The sequence below is a fragment of the Dendropsophus ebraccatus genome, chromosome 8 (assembly GCF_027789765.1).
Source record: "Dendropsophus ebraccatus isolate aDenEbr1 chromosome 8, aDenEbr1.pat, whole genome shotgun sequence".
Taxonomy (NCBI): domain Eukaryota; kingdom Metazoa; phylum Chordata; class Amphibia; order Anura; family Hylidae; genus Dendropsophus; species Dendropsophus ebraccatus.
The window spans coordinates 125,893,695-125,910,982 of NC_091461.1; the positions used below are offsets into that span (position 1 = coordinate 125,893,695).

General features: G+C 51.7%; 1 pseudogene; it reads left to right on the forward strand.

The window, feature by feature from the left end:
* LOC138800125 (streptococcal hemagglutinin-like) overlaps nt 1–15,674 on the forward strand; it is a 30,566-nt pseudogene extending 14,892 nt beyond the window's left edge.
* The last annotated feature ends 1,614 nt before the right edge of the window (nt 15,675–17,288 follow it).

Below are 17,288 nucleotides of genomic sequence, written 5' to 3' on the forward strand. Positions count from 1 at the left end.
ACTACCAGTGACCACCACCCTATACAACCAGTGACCACCACCCTGTATTACCAGTGTCCACCACCCTGTATTACCAGTAACCACCACCCTGTATTACCAGTGTCCACCACCCTGTATTACCAGTGACCACCACCCTATACTACCAGTGACCACCACCCTGTATTACCAGTGTCCACCACCCTATACTACCAGTGACCACCACCCTGTATTACCAGTGACCACCACCCTATACTACCAGTGAACACCACCCTGTATTACCAGTGTCCACCACCCTATACTACCAGTGACCACCACCCTATACTACCAGTGACCACCACCCTGTATTAGCAGTGACCACCACCCTGTTTTACCAGTGACCACCACCCTTTATTACCAGTAACCACCACCCTGTATTGCCAGTGACCACCACCCTATACTACCAGTGACCACCACCCTGTATTAGCAGTGACAACCACCCTATACTACCAGTGACCACCACCCTATACTACCAGTGACCACCACCCTGTATTAGCAGTGACCACCACCCTGTTTTACCAGTGACCACCACCCTGTATTACCAGTGACCACCACCCTGTACTACCAGTGACCACCACCCTATACTACCAGTGACCACAGCCCTATACTACCAGTGACCACCACCCTGTACTACCAGTAACCACCACTCTGTATTACCAGTGACTACCACCCTGTACTACCAGTAACCACCACCCTGTACTACCAGTGACCACCACCCTGTATTACCAGTGACCACACCCTGTACTACCAGTGACCACCATCCTGTATTACCAGTGACCACCACCCTGTATTACCAGTGACCACCGCCCTATACTACCAGTGACCACCGCCCTATACTACCAGTGACCACCACCCTGTACTATCAGTAACCACCATCCTGAACTACCAGTGACCACTACCCTATACTTCCAGTGACCACCACGCTGTATTACAAGTGACCACCACCCTGCTGTATTACCAGTGACTACCACCCTGTACTACCAGTGACCACCACCCTGTATTACCAGTAACCACCACCCTGTACTACCAGTGACCACCACCCTGTATTACCAGTGACCACCACCCTGTACTACCAGTGACCACCACCCTGTATTACCAGTGACCACCACCCTGTACTACCAGTGACCACCACTCTGTATTACCAGTGACCACCACCCTGTACTACCAGTAACTACCACCCTGTACTACCAGAGATCACCACCCTGAACTACCAGTGACCACCACCCTGCTGTATTACCAGTGACCACCCCCTGTATTATCAATGACCACTACTGTGGTGTGTGTTCAACCAGTCACCAGTGGAGTTGTTCCGGGTGACACCCCTTCTATGGTGGTTGGTCGGAGGAGTATAGCTCAGCCAGGTGGTCGGTTGTCGTCGGTTGTGACGCTAGTGCTGAATCAGCACACAGGTATGGAGGCACACCTGCTTTTAGTTTTTGGAGGCGAGCTATACCCTTGCACGCTTATCACTGTGGTCCGGAGTGGAGTTATAACCCACCCAGACTGTCGGCACCGCCACCCACAGAAAAGGGAGATGACCCAAGGACGGTGTAGCTGCTGTGTAGGTGCTGGTGCAATAACCACTGAGTCCTGGTAGAATAAATAAACTCTTCTTTACTGAAGGAATACTTTAGCATACAAGCGGACAATAAACCTTGGACTAGACTAGATCTGCGCTGAGAACTGTAGATTTGGATTAGCAGTGCTGACTTGGTTGCATGCTGAGAAGGTAGAGTGATTTCAGAGTAAAAAAGAGGAGTTTGTCTTGAGAGTTCAGGATAGTGGAGAGGAGTTTGTCTTGAGAGTCCCAACCAAAGTAGTACTGCGCTCTTCCAGAACTTTAGAAGTAAAAGAATACTTGAGAGAAGAATACTTGTGCCCGTGTTTTGACCTTTTGTCACTATACTACCTTTTGCCCTGCAGTGTCAGAGGACCCGTCCTAACAAGGTGACACAAGCCCAAGTCCTACCTGGGTTGAGCGAAATTTCCGAGCATTTCCCGGTGCCACCTGCATTGCAAGGTAGAGTACATAGGCGTGTGGCAACTTTGCTCTATCCAGGTCAGCTCCTCAGCTTATAGGATACAGTCCTGCACCTTTAGAGATGTTCTCGGCATGGTTTGGGGTGATCCCTGACTTGTCCTCTCTTTAGTGGTTTAGCACTGCATGGTAAGAATAAGTGTTGCTTTTAAGGAAAGAGTCTCTGTGTCTTTCATGAGTGTCTGTACACTACAGCTGGTCTGTCCCGGAGGGGGAACCTGGCAGAGCCAGGCTCCATGCTAAACTCTGCAGGAGACTCTGGTCTGTGTGTCTTGCCTCTACAAAATCCAGAGAAGAACTCCCACGCTCCAGAGAAGAGAAGTGTGACTCTACAACTTCCTACAGGGTACGTAACAGCTCCTGTGAGTGGTGGAGAAGAGAGTGCAAAGAGAGAAAAGGATAAGGATAGGTGAAAGGGAAGAATAGCTCCCATTGATGCGCAGATCACTAACAAACAGTAACCCTTTGTTCACTACAGCTGTGCAATATACATACATGAACACACATAACACTGACATCTAGTGGCAATACTTAAACAAGACTTCATTACCACTTCACTTTGAGTACAGGCTTTTGAGAGGGGTGTCTAAAGTAGCAACACCCGTGGTGGGACACCACATAACCCTGTACCACCAGGGACCACCACCCTGTATTACCAGTGACATCCACCCTGTACTAGCAGGTCAGGCTCTTAAGCTGCCGATGCCCTATGTGGATGAAGCCACACCCAGATTTATTAGCCAATAGTAATACAGCTATTTTAGCAGTATAGTCATGTGGGTGTGGCCTCATCTTCCTGTGATAGTTTGTGATTACACAGTGTCTCAGTTTTATCTAGACTCCCCCTTTAAGTGTTCTGTAATGTAAATGGTCGCTCTCTATCACTTATCGTGTCCGGGTTCATTTATTTGGGAAATTCAGGAAGAGAGAAACATGTGAGGTGAATCCGGAGGTCGTCTCTCCATATCCCATAAGGAAGTTCCCCCCAGGGAATCCCATCGGCTTCTGGAATCCTCCGGGATAATGCGCTCTCATTAACCCTTCGATCGTCCTCGTTCCCTCCTGGATTACGTTTCCTCTTTCCGGTTAATATAATCGCCACGTTTGTGCGGTGCGAGCGGCCAGGAATGGATGATGATAAATTCTTTGTTATAAAAAACATTTATCAGAGCAACTAAGTTTAGCTGTGATTTATATATAGTGTACGTGTGTCATCCATCTCCGGCGCGCTCTAATTAGCCGAACCCGCTCAGATCCAGACAATAGAAATCACAGCCCTGAGCATTGTAGCAGGAAGAAGCCGAGACCGTCGTCTGCGATAAAACATCAGGACGCGGCTGACAATCACTACACGTCCCAGCCAATAAATCCTCCATCACAGGACGGGGAACAGAAGAGATACATGGAGGGAATGAGGAAAACTGGGTATATAGTGTACAGTATATATAACGGGAGAGATACATGGGGGGAATGAGGAAAACTGGGTATATAGTATATATAATGGGAGAGATACATGGGGGGAATGAGGAAAACTGGGTATATAGTATATATAACGGGAGAGATACATGGGGGGAATGAGGAAAACTGGGTATATAGTATATATAATGGGAGGGAATGAGGAAAACTGAGTATATAGTGTACAGTATATATAACGGGAGAGATACATGGGGGGAATGAGGAAAACTGGGTATATAGTGTACAGTATATATAACGGGAGAGATACATGGGGGGAATGAGGAAAACTGGGTATATAGTATATATAACGGGAGAGATACATGGGGGGAATGAGGAAAACTGGGTATATAGTGTACAGTATATATAACGGGAGAGATACATGGGGGGAATGAGGAAAACTGGGTATATAGTATATATAACGGGAGAGATACATGGGGGGAATGAGGAAAACTGGGTATATAGTATATATAACGGGAGGGAATGAGGAAAACTGAGTATATAGTATATATAACGGGAGAGATACATGGGGGGAATGAGGAAAACTGGGTATATAGTATATATAACGGGAGAGATACATGGGGGGAATGAGGAAAACTGGGTATATAGTATATATAACGGGAGAGATACAGGGGGGGAATGAGGAAAACTGGGTATATAGTATATATAACGGGAGAGATACAGGGGGGGAATGAGGAAAACTGGGTATATAGTATATATAACGGGAGAGATACATGGGGGGAATGAGGAAAACTGGGTATATAGTGTACAGTATACATAACAGGAGAGATACATGGGGGAATGAGGAAAACTGGGTATATAGTGTACAGTATATATAACGGGAGAGATACATGGGGGGAATGAGGAAAACTGGGTATATAGTATATATAACGGGAGGGAATGAGGAAAACTGAGTATATAGTATATATAACGGGAGAGATACATGGGGGGAATGAGGAAAACTTGGTATATAGTATATATAACGGGAGGGAATGAGGAAAACTGAGTATATAGTATATATAACGGGAGAGATACATGGGGGGAATGAGGAAAACTGGGTATATAGTATATATAACGGGAGAGATACAGGGGGGAATGAGGAAAACTGGGTATATAGTATATATAACGGGAGAGATACAGGGGGGAATGAGGAAAACTGGGTATATAGTATATATAACGGGAGAGATACATGGGGGGAATGAGGAAAACTGAGTATATAGTATATATAACGGGAGAGATACATGGGGGGAATGAGGAAAACTGGGTATATAGTATATATAACGGGAGAGATACATGGGGGGAATGAGGAAAACTGGGTATATAGTATATATAACGGGAGGGAATGAGGAAAACTGAGTATATAGTATATATAACGGGAGAGATATATAGGAGAACACGATAGAAACTGGGTATATAGTGTACAGTATACATAACAGGAGAGATACATGGGGAATGAGGAAAACTGGGTATATAGTGTACAGTATATATAACGGGAGAGATACATGGGGGGAATGAGGAAAACTGGGTATATAGTGTACAGTATATAACGGGAGAGATATATAGGAGGACACGATAGAAACTGGGTATATGGTGTACAGTATACATAACAGGAGAGATACATGGGGGGAATGAGGAAAACTATCCAATCTTCTGTTCTTCATATCTCACTAGGAATAAGGGGAATATAGTGCTAAAGCTTCTCAAATCAACTCTAAATAATTATATATCCGACAACTAAAAAGATGCTGGTCAATAATCTTAGATCATTAGATTAAATCAATACTTTATTGTTACATGCAGAAAAGATATTTAAAACCATGTTAAAAACAGGGAGGCAGAGAAAATGATACAGAACATACATCAGGTGATAGAATAATGTATGCTCTATATAATGTAGTACATCAAAGGGGTAGTGCAGCGCTAAACAATTATTCACTAAATAACACACATTAAAAAGTTATACAACTTTGTAATGTATGTTATGTTAGTGAATGGCCCCCTTCTCCGTGTTCCCCCACCCGGAAGTGTAGTGCTCTATACATACCTGCCTCTTTCCGACCCCCGTCCGCCATCTTGTGCCAATGATGTCATCTTCGGACGGACGGCCGAACCGCTCCGACCGTCCCTAGTGCCGGCCGCCCTCTGCCGCGTCATCAGCTGCTCAGCCGCGATTGGCTGAGCATAACTGCCTTGTAAACCACCTGATGTATGTTCTGTATCATTTTCTCTGCCTCCCTGTTTTTAACATGGTTTTAAATATCTTTTCTGCATGTAACAATAAAGTATTGATGTAATCTAACGATCTAAGATTATTGTCCAGCATCTTTTTAGTGGTCAGATATATATATAGTGATTGATGCATATGAATTTCAGTGATTAAAAGTCCTATTTAGGTTACTTAACTCTAAATAATTGATATATATGGGACATTGTAACGCCTGGACTAGTGGATCCACTGGACCGTCACCAGCGATGGCACTAACCTCACCAGGGAGCGGAGTCTAAGGGGCCGCTGGTTTTCACCAGAGCCCGCCGCAAGGCGGGATGAACTTGCTGCGGCAGGCGACCCCCAGGTCGCTACCCCTGGCTTGGTTGCTAGTGACGGCAGGCGAGGCGTGGCAGGAGCAGTAGGCAGGAGAAGGTGCTGGCAGAGGTCTGTAGGCGTAATCGCAGGTGGCAGGCTGAACACAGGAGCAATAGTGTAACAGAGGAGCAGGAACCAGGAACAAGGACTAGGGACCAGGTAGCGGATAGGAATCAGGAACAAGGACTAGGGACCAGGTAGCGGACAGGAATCAGGAACAAGGACTAGGGACCAGATAGGGGACAGGAATCAGGAACAACAGGGAGCTGGGCCAAACGCTATGGGAAGCATGTAGAGGCTCCAACACCTGGAAGGGGGCAGAGCTGGAACTTATAGGGGAGTGATTGACATACAGGCCGATTAGGAGCGCACTGCCCCTTTAAATCTGAGACAGCCAGCGCACGAGCGCCCTAGGAGGCGGGAACGCTCGCGCCGGCCGGCACAGCGACGGACAGGAGCGCGGTGAGGTGAGGCGCCCCCCGGGGCCGAAGCAACAGCAGCGCCGGGTCCCTGCCTATGGACACCGGCTGCTGCAGATGCAGGAGAGAGGGTGCGGCGGCGGTCCGAAGCACGGGACGCCGCCGTGGCCCTAACAGACATATAGTATACAGTACAGTATATGGGATTAAACAGATGAGAAGAAGAAGAGAGGACATGGGATCTGTGCTGAAGAATGCTATCTGCCGGGATCCAAGCAAAGAATTGTGGTGGATAGATCTCCACGCTCCACGTTATCCTCCCATACTGGAGAGGTAAAGTCCACATCTTAAGGCTATGTTCCCACAACGTGAGACTCCAGCCTCTCCAGTGGGAAGCCAAGTTTGGGGACCACCGATCTAACAGATGGGAAGCAAAGTTTGGAGACCACTGATCTAACACATGGGAAGCAAAGTTTGGGGGGCAAGATCTAACACATGGGAAGCAAAGTTTGGAGACCACCAATCTAACAGATGGGAAGCCAAGTTTGGAGACCACTGATCTAATGGAATGCCAAATTGGGAGACCACCGATCAAACAAATGGGGAGCCAAGTTTGGAGACCACCGATCAAACAGATGGGAAATCAGATTTAGGGACCACCGATCTGAAGCTGTCGATGATGAAAGCTGCATCAGAAAAGAAGAAGGGTTGCTTTGATTCACAATACGAATCTGTGCGCAGCAGCTTTTTTTAGAGAACATCTGGAGATGGCGGTCCATCATCAATGTGGCGTGCTGCCAATATTGCACTGATTTATATTCATGTAGATTACAATGGTGAACATAGCGTATCATGCTGATAGCACCCAAGGAAACAAAATGTCAACTTAATGTTGTAGATTCATAATCCACTCATGTGCAGAACGTCTTCCCGTCATCTATCATCATCACATAACACCTGAACTTCTCCTACTAGTTTTCAAGCATTTTTGTAAGGGATCAGCGTCGTCGTTCTGTACCTCACCGGTAGCAGAGTGACAGCGATGGATGATCCTGTCTATTTTAATTTGATCCAAACACCTGTTCATTTATAAGAGACAGCCATTACAGGCGCCGTAACCTCAAAATGTAATTGTACAGTAGTGTCTATAATCCAGACACTGAGATCCTGCTGGGACGTCCTTATGTGTGTGGGAATTCTAGAAAACCTGGTTTAATAAGCCTCACGTGTAAATGACACAGCCACTGCTGGTTGCCTTGGGGTTCAGGGTCTCGATCCAACCAAGGGCATCATTTGACTGGAGTTTTTATGTTCTCCGCATGTTTGTGTCTGTTTCCTCTCGGTAGCATACATTGAACACCTACCAAATAACAGGGCCCCCTTTTTAGGCATTCTCTTTGGGGGAACACAATGCGCAGGGTGGCGAACATCCTCCATGCTCGGCTGGATCCATGCCTGCTGTAGTAGCCTCCTCAGTTGATGGACATTTCTTCTTCAGCTTGGGAGCAAACATCACAGCCCAAACATATTCAGCTACAGTTCTATGACTTTGGGGACCGAGGCAGCATAGTGTATTAACCAGTCCCTAGTGATGTGAGCCCGATGACAGAGCATCGTCCTACTGATGGCCCTGTGGTTGTAGATTACTTCCAGAAGATATGGGTGCAGACTAGCTAACAAGTGGGATGATGACCAATGGTCCTAGGTCATGGCAGGAAAATGCTCCCCAGACTATGATACCTCCACCAGCCTGTCAAACCCCAATAGTGCATCTATGAGCTATGGCTTCATGTTATTAAATTCAGACCAGGCTATATAGTTCGGCAAGAAACAGGCTCCAGGTTTCTTCTGCCTTCAGCATTTTTCCTTAGCCCATGCAAGGTGTTGTTTGCCATTATGCGGAGTCATCAGGGGCAGTCCTTGCATGCTACACTACAAGGTTATTATTGTGGACTTTTGCTTGATTTGTATGCTGTAGTTCTGCTGGGTCGGGTCGGTCCATTGTGGTTTCATTGCTGAATTACCAAACATGCCACCTGCTACTTGCGGCTTGGATCAACCAATGGAATCAACCCAATAGAATGTGGGGGACAAGAAATGCAGGTCCATAATGGGCAGTACAGTGGATTCCACGTATCGTTCATCCCACTTAAAGGGGTTCATCTGGGCAAAATTGATTAGAAAGGTCATTGATCACTGATGGGCGCAATCTAGCACCGGCATTGATCGGCTGTTCAGTCCCCGCACTATGCAGCGAACAGGGGTTGAAGAACTGTCTCCATTTACTGTTTTGTAACCGCACCTGGTTACTGCCATTCACTTGATCCGGAGCTGATCTGCAGTTACAAGTCCCCTCACACTATCACTAATGCCGCCCTGCGGGATCGTCCCCTACACACTGAATGGGGACAAACTGCTTTCGAGACGTTCAGGGGCTGAATGGCTGAGTAGAGGTGTCAGCCAGGTGACAGCCCCTCGTTTTATAGGACTTGTGCTTGGATCTCACTAGGCGTCATATTACCTCAAAGGGACCATGTCTACACCTCATGCATCTACCTTAAGGCCACAATCACACAACGTATCGTTTGTATTAATCGCGGCCATTGTTGCAAATATTCATGGCACCATTTCCCAGGGCTCCGCAGAGAGGGGGTGGAGTCTCATCACTGCAGATCAGCCAATGAGATCCACCGAATCACTTGGCTGCAGCCAGAGCTTAGAAGAGGGTTGGCGTCAGTTCACACCATGTGCAGTATGTAGAATATCACTGCAAAGAGAAAGAAAAGCACAACTTAGATGTTATATGAAGAGTTGAAGTCTTTAAGCTTTGTTCTTATGTTGCATTTTTGCTACATCTGTTCTGTGTTTGACCATGGCTGTGGTTAGCTGCCGAGAAGGATGGGATGGGTGATGATGTCATCAGCTGACCCCGGAGCGACCACTTCCTCAGACACATAAACCCTTGTTGTTTTCTGGTGGTCTGAGTCCTGGTCACATGACTCATCTCCAATAATGAAAGTAAAGAAATAAAAACCTAAAGCCCTTTTCTCCCTCTAACCATTTCCTCATTTTATAACCTCATTGAGTGTTTGAGCCGTTACGATTTCTGATTGTTCTTTATAGACTTATTCAGAGTTCACAAAGTTATAGAAGATTCTGATTGTCCTTTGCCGCCACCAGATGGAGCCAATGAGCTCCCAGTATATGGTTTTATTATTTGTGGTAAGCGCCCTCTAGTGGAGGAGGCTGGCAGACAGAACCATGTAACTGTCTATATCTCTGCATGAGATTTGGAGCTTTGTGTCAGTAAAGTTCCCGCCTCATTGAGATACATGAAGACATGAAGAAATGAAGGCCAGACCAGGGAGGGAAGAGAGGGAATCATGTCGGCTCTCCATGAATGTTTACCGAGAAGTAAATAAGACAAATCTGAGACGTTTTAATGATGTAGGAAAACGTTCGGCTAACGACGAATCCTTTTATTGACTTCTTCCCGGTCAGAAAAATAACAAGTGACTGATAGAAGGTGCCGGCTGCCCGTCCTCCTCCGCCGTCTCCTCTGCCTGGTTTGTTGGCTGATGGTCGGGGCTCAGTGATCCGGTGACTTTCTAGCCGGGAGACCTCCACATAGCCGGTCATGCACTAATTGTTCGGCTTTTCATTTTCCCACCTGACTGCACAATCGGTTCGGCTCCTGACCGAGTCGCTGTCTGTGCTCCACGTATTTATCATGCACCCTCCGGAGCCCGGGAATATTTCTATGTTTAATAGGTCACTCCATCCCATCCTTCATTATAGATGCAGCTGGGATGGAAATGAGAGCGCGGCTCCTTTAAATGGGGATCGGGTTAATTGTAAGGGGCCTGTTAGCGTTCTCCGGCTGCTGTCATCTTGGACTTGTGCCCTGTAAGAAGATGTATTGTCTGCGAGAGAAACGCACTGATTACCCCACAAGTCATTTTTCTTTCAGAGACTTTTGCAGAACGTCGCATCCCTGACCTATCACTAATGCCGCCCTGCGGGATCGGTGCTGGCACTGCCACAAACATTTACTTTGTGTCTATTGTAAGCGTCCGGCCCTCTAGCCTTCCCGGCCCCCACCGTCCCAGCCCTCCAGCCATCCCAGCTCTCCGGCCATCCCGGCCCTCCAGCCATCCCAGCTCTCCGGCCATCCCGGCCCCCACCATCCCAGCCCTCCAGCCATCCCGGCCCCCACCATCCCAGCCCTCCAGCCATCCCAGCTCTCCGGCCATCCCGGCCCTCCAGCCATCCCAGCTCTCTGGCCATCCCGGCCCCCACCATCCCAGCCCTCCAGCCATCCCGGCCCCCACCATCCCAGCCCTCCAGCCATCCCAGCTCTCCGGCCATCCCGGCCCTCCAGCCATCCCAGCTCTCTGGCCATCCCAGCCCTCACCATCCCAGCCCTCCAGCCATCCCGGCCCCCACCGTCCCAGCCCTCCAGCCATCCCAGCCCTCCGGCCATCCCAGCTCTCCGGCCATCCCAGCCCTCACCATCCCAGCCCTCCAGCCATCCCGGCCCCCACCGTCCCAGCCCTCCAGCCATCCCGGCCCCCACCGTCCCAGCCCTCCAGCCATCCCAGCCCTCCGGCCATCCCAGCTCTCCGGCCATCCCAGCCCCCACCATCCCAGCCCTCCAGCCATCCCGGCCCCCACCGTCCCAGCCCTCCAGCCATCCCAGCCCTCCGGCCATCCCAGCTCTCCGGCCATCCCAGCCCCCACCATCCCAGCCCTCCAGCCATCCCGGCCCCCACCGTCCCAGCCCTCCAGCCATCCCAGCCCTCCGGCCATCCCAGCTCTCCGGCCATCCCAGCCCCCACCATCCCAGCCCTCCAGCCATCCCGGCCCTCCGGCCATCCCAGCTCTCCGGCCATCCCAGCCCCCACCATCCCAGCCCTCCAGCCATCCCGGCCCTCCCGCCATCCCAGCTCTCCGGCCATCCCAGCCCCCACCATCCCAGCCCTCCAGCCCTCCCGGCCCCCACCATCCCAGCCCTCCGGCCTTCCCAGCCCCTATATAGAACACATACAGCCCCTATATAGAGCACATAGAGCCCCTATATAGAGCACATAGAGCCCCTATATAGAACACATACAGCCCCTATATAGAGCACATAGAGCCCCTATATAGAGCACATAGAGCCCCTATATAGACAACATAGAGCCCCTATATAGAGCACATAGAGCCCCTATATAGAGCACATAGAGCCCCTATATAGAACATATACAGCCCCTATACAGAACACATACAGCCCCTATACAGAACACAGAGCCCCTATATAGAACACACAGAGCCCCTATATAGAGCACATAGAGCCCCTATATAGAGCACATAGAGCCCCTATATAGAGCACATAGAGCCCCTATATAGAGCACATAGAGCCCCTATATAGAACATATACAGCACCTATATAGAACACATAGAGCCCCTATATAGAGCACATAGAGCCCCTATATAGAACACATAGAGCCCCTATATAGAGGGCATAGAGCCCCTATACAGAACACATAGAGCCCCTATATAGAGCACATAGAGCCCCTATATAGAGCACATAGAGCCCCTATATAGAGCACATAGAGCCCCTATATAGAGGGCATAGAGCCCCTATACAGAACACATAGAGCCCCTATATAGAGCACATAGAGCCCCTATATAGAACACATAGAGCCCCTATATAGAACATATACAGCACCTATACAGAACACATAGAGCCCCTATATAGAACACATAGAGCCCCTATATAGAACACATAGAGCCCCTACAGTATATTAATGTCTATAGCGGCTCCATCCCTCCCAGGTGGCGGATACATGAATGAGCAGAGCGGCAGAGCGCGGCGCCTGGGTAAGCGGAGCGCGGTATTCAGCGCACACATTATTCTTATCAAAGGAAACATTAATGGCAGAAAGAACGAATCGTCGGCACTACAAGCTCCAGATAACCTTTGATAGAAGGAACAAAGACGGCCACTTAGGCGCTGGCTCTCTGACACATTACGGAACGCGACGCCTTTGATTCCTCCGCTGTCAGACGCAACCTCGCTGTAATTTTCCATTTGTCTTACATTTCCGCATTAGCCGACCTTGTACTTTGCTTTTAAGTCGCATTGACTCACAAAGTCACCACCAGATTGTATTGTATGTCAAATCTCTCACTTTTACTGTAGACGTCCGGCTCTCTGCATACGTCCGGCTCACCCCAGTGTGGTGCAGGGAAATGGAGGGGAAGTTATCATAAAGCAGTGTGTTACATATTAAAGGGCCACTCCGGCCAAAATCTTTTTCTTTCAAATCAACAGGTGTCAGAAAGTTATATAGATTTGTACTACTTACCAGCTGCTGTATGTCCTGCAGGAAGTGGTATATTCTCTCCCGTTTTCCAGTACTTATAAGCTGCTGTATGTCCTGCAGGAAGTGGTGTATTGTCTCCAGTCTGACACCGCGCTCTCTGCTGCCACCTCTGTCCATGTCAGGAACTGTCCAGAGCAGGAGAGGTTTTCTATAGGAATTTGCTGCTGCTCTGGACAGTTCCTGACATGGACAGAGGTGGCAGCAGAGAGCACTGTGTCAGACTGGAGAGAATACACCACTTCCTGCAGGACATACAGCAGTTGATAAGTACTGACCAGACCCACAATAGTCTGACTCAGGTTTCAGGTTGCTCTACAGTTGCTCTTCAGGTCTTTAACCCTTCCATGACCATTCAGTCTTTCTTGTTGAGTTCTTTGTTACCTTCTAGTATTGGTTCGTGCTTTGTATGTTGTTTTTTTGTGTCAGCTTGTCATACAGTTTGGCTCCACTAAAGTCCTGGGGGTATCCGAGTAGTCGGGGCATCAGAACCCAGGTAAATTGACCAGCAGGCATCACTGTATATGCGTCCGTTTCCTTAGTATCCTATTACGTGAAAACGTCCTTTTACATGGAGCAGCAGGATCCCGTGTGGCCGAGCGCTTTGAAATTTGTGATTGTGGCGAAGTAACAGAATAGAACAATCAGTAATGAGGGAAATCATCTCACTATCCAGAAGACGCTTCATGTATCATGTATGACATCATCGTCCGCGGAGCCGAGCGCAGAGCTGACCGCAGAGGGGACCACAGAGCCGAGTGCGGAGCTGACTGCAGAGCCGAGTGTGGAGCCGAGCGCAGAGCCGACCGCTGAGCGCAGAGCTAAGCGGGGAGCCAAGCGCAGAGCTGACCACAGAGCCGAGTGCGCAGCTGACTGCAGAGCCGAGCGCAGAGCTGACCGCAGAGCTGACCGCAGAGCCGACCGCAGAGCCAAGCGCGGAGCTGACCACAGAGCCGAGTGCGGAGCTGACTGCAGAGCCGAGTGCGGAGCTGACTGCAGAGCCGAGTGCGGAGCTGACTGCAGAGCCGAGTGCGGAGCCGAGCGCAGAGCCGACCGCTGAGCGCAGAGCTAAGCGCGGAGCCGAGCGCAGAGCTGACTGCAGAGCCGAGCGCAGAGCTGACCGCAGAGCCGACCACAGAGCCGACCGCAGAGCCAAGCGCGGAGCTGACCGCAGAGCCGAGTGCGGAGCTGACTGCAGAGCCGAGTGCGGAGCCGAGCGCAGAGCCGACCACTGAGCGCAGAGCTAAGCGCGGAGCCGAGCGCAGAGCTGACCGCAGAGCCAAGCGTGGAGCTGACCGCAGAGCCGAGTGCGGAGCTGACTGCAGAGCCGAGTGCGGAGCTGACTGCAGAGCCGAGTGCGGAGCCGACCGCTGACCGCAGAGCCGAGTGTGGAGCTGACTGCAGAGCCAAGCGCAGAGCTGACCGCAGAGCTCACCGCGGAGCCGAGGGCGGAAGCCGAGCGCAGAGCTGACCGCAGAGCCGAGCGCAGAGCCGACCGCAGAGCCAAGCGCGGAGCTGACCGCAGAGCCGAGTGCGGAGCTGACTGCAGAGCCGAGTGCGGAGCCGAGCGCAGAGCCGACCACTGAGCGCAGAGCTAAGCGCAGAGCCGAGCGCAGAGCTGACCGCAGAGCCAAGCGTGGAGCTGACCGCAGAGCCGAGTGCGGAGCTGACTGCAGAGCCGAGTGCGGAGCTGACTGCAGAGCCGAGTGCGGAGCCGACCGCTGAGCGCAGAGCTAAGCGCGGAGCCGAGCGCAGAGCTGACCGCAGAGCCGAGTGTGGAGCTGACTGCAGAGCCAAGCGCAGAGCTGACCGCAGAGCTCACCGCGGAGCCGAGGGCGGAAGCCGAGCGCAGAGCTGACCGCAGAGCCGAGCGCAGAGCCGACCGCAGAGCCAAGCGCGGAGCTGACCGCAGAGCCAAGCGCGGAGCTGACCGCAGAGCCGAGCCAGAGGTGACCGCTGAGCGCAGAGCCGAGTGCGAAGCTGACTGCAGAGCCGAGCGCAGATCCGAGCGCGGAGCCGAGCGCAGAGCCGAGCTGACCTCAGAGCCGAGTGCAGAGATGACAGCAGAGCTGACCGCAGAGCCGAGTGCAGAGCTGACCGCAGAGCCGAGTGCAGAGATGACCGCAGAGCCGAGCGCAGAGCTGACCGCAGAGCTGACCGCAGAGCCGAGCGCAGAGCTGACCGCAGAGCTGTCCGCAGAGCCGAGCCAAACGCGGAGCTGACCGGAGAGCCGAGCGCAGAGCCGACCGCTGAGCGCAGAGCCGATCGCAGAGCTGACCACAGAGCCGAGCGCAGAGCTGACCACAGAGCAGAGTGCGGAGCTGACTGCAGAGCCGAGTGCGGAGCTGAGCGCAGAGCTAAGCGCGGAGCCGAGCGCAGAGCTGACTGCAGAACCAAGCGCAGATCCGACCGCGGAGCTGACCGCAGAGCCGAGCGCGGAGCTGACCGCAGAGCCGACCGCAGAGTCGAGCGCAGAGCCGACCGCAGAGTCGAGCGCAGAGCCAAGCGCAGAGCCGAGTGTGGAGCTGACTGCAGAGCCGAGGGCAGATCCGAGCACAGAGCCGAGTGCAGAGCTGACTGCAGAGCTGAGCGCAGAGCGGACCGCAGAGCCGAGCGCAGAGCTGATCGCAGAGCCGAGCGCAGAGCTGACCGCAGAGCTGATCGCAGAGCCGAGGGCAGAAGGCGAACGTAGAGCTGACCGCAGAGCCGAGCGCGGAGCCGACCACAGAGCTGACCGCAGAGCCGAGCGCGGAGCCGACCACAGAGCTGACCGCAGAGCCGAGGGCAGAAGGCGAACGTAGAGCCGAGCGCAGAGCCGAGATCAGGAAAATAATCAGAAATCTCTCTAATAAACCTGTATGATCCCGGTGACCCAAGGTGTGAAGAACGCGCGAGGACGTAGGAGCTGCCAGATCCTCAGGCTTCTAATACACAGAACGTGATTGACAGGTTAGAATAATGGACGCGGCAAATAGAAACAATCGCCTTGAAATTGAGTCACAAACCGAAACTAAAGGAAAAAAAGGTTTATAAAAAATCCCATAATAAAGTTTTCCAAACAATAATTACTAACCGGGGGATATAAGCTGTAGCTGGCATCAAATTATACGCCACCATATCACCGTGCTGTCCCTTGGAGAAAGGTTTTTCTAACGCCCCTTTACCCCTTTAAAAACAACTCAGGCAAGATGGCCGCCCCCAAAACAATGTACAAAAAGTGAAATACATACAGAGAGGAAATAGAAAAAGATTAGGTGACACTTTGTCTTTACGGGGCCGAAACTTTCACCACCAACACGTAGTTACAGTATTCCCTCCCCGACTGTATTCACTGAGATAAAAGATTTTGGGGTGGACTCCATCTTATCCGTAGTCTCCTGACCACATTTCTTCATTGACGCCTTCCCTGACCTACTGCTCATTTCTTATAGTGCAACGCTCCACCAGCTGTATCCCCCCCTGCCCACACTCCACCAGCTGTATCCCCCCCTGCCCACACTCCACCAGCTGTATCCCCCCCTGCCCACACTCCACCAGCTGTATCCCCCCCTGCCCACACTCCACCAGCTGTATCCCCCCCTGCCCACACTCCACCAGCTGTATCCCCCCCTGCCCACACTCCACCAGCTGTATCCCCCCCTGCCCACACTCCACCAGCTGTATCCCCCCCTGCCCACACTCCACCAGCTGTATCCCCCCCCTGCCCACACTCCACCAGCTGTATCCCCCCCTGCCCACACTCCACCAGCTGTATCCCCCTGCCCACACTCCACCAGCTGTATCCCCCCCTGCCCACACTCCACCAGCTGTATCTCCCCTCCTGCCCACACTCCACCAGCTGTATCTCCCCTCCTGCCCACACTCCACCAGCTGTATCTCCCCTCCTGCCCACACTCCACCAGCTGTATCTCCCCTCCTGCCCACACTCCACCAGCTGTATCCCCCCTGCCCACACTCCACCAGCTGTATCTCCCCTCCTGCCCACACTCCACCAGCTGTATCTCCCCTCCTGCCCACGCTCCACCAGCTGTATCCCCCCCTGCCCACACTCCACCAGCTGTATCCCCCCCTGCCCACACTCCACCAGCTGTATCCCCCCTGCCCACACTCCACCAGCTGTATCCCCCCCTGCCCACACTCCACCAGCTGTATCCCCCCTGCCCACACTCCACCAGCTGTATCCCCCCTACCCACACTCCACCAGCTGTATCCCCCCCTGCCCACACTCCACCAGCTGTATCTCCCCCCTGCCCACACTCCACCAGCTGTATCCCCCCCCTGCCCACACTCCACCAGCTGTATCCCCCCTGCCCACACTCCACCAGCTGTATCCCCCCCCTGCCCACACTCCACCAGCTGTATCCCCCCTGCCCACACTCCACCAGCTGTATCCCCCCCTGCCCACACTCCACCAG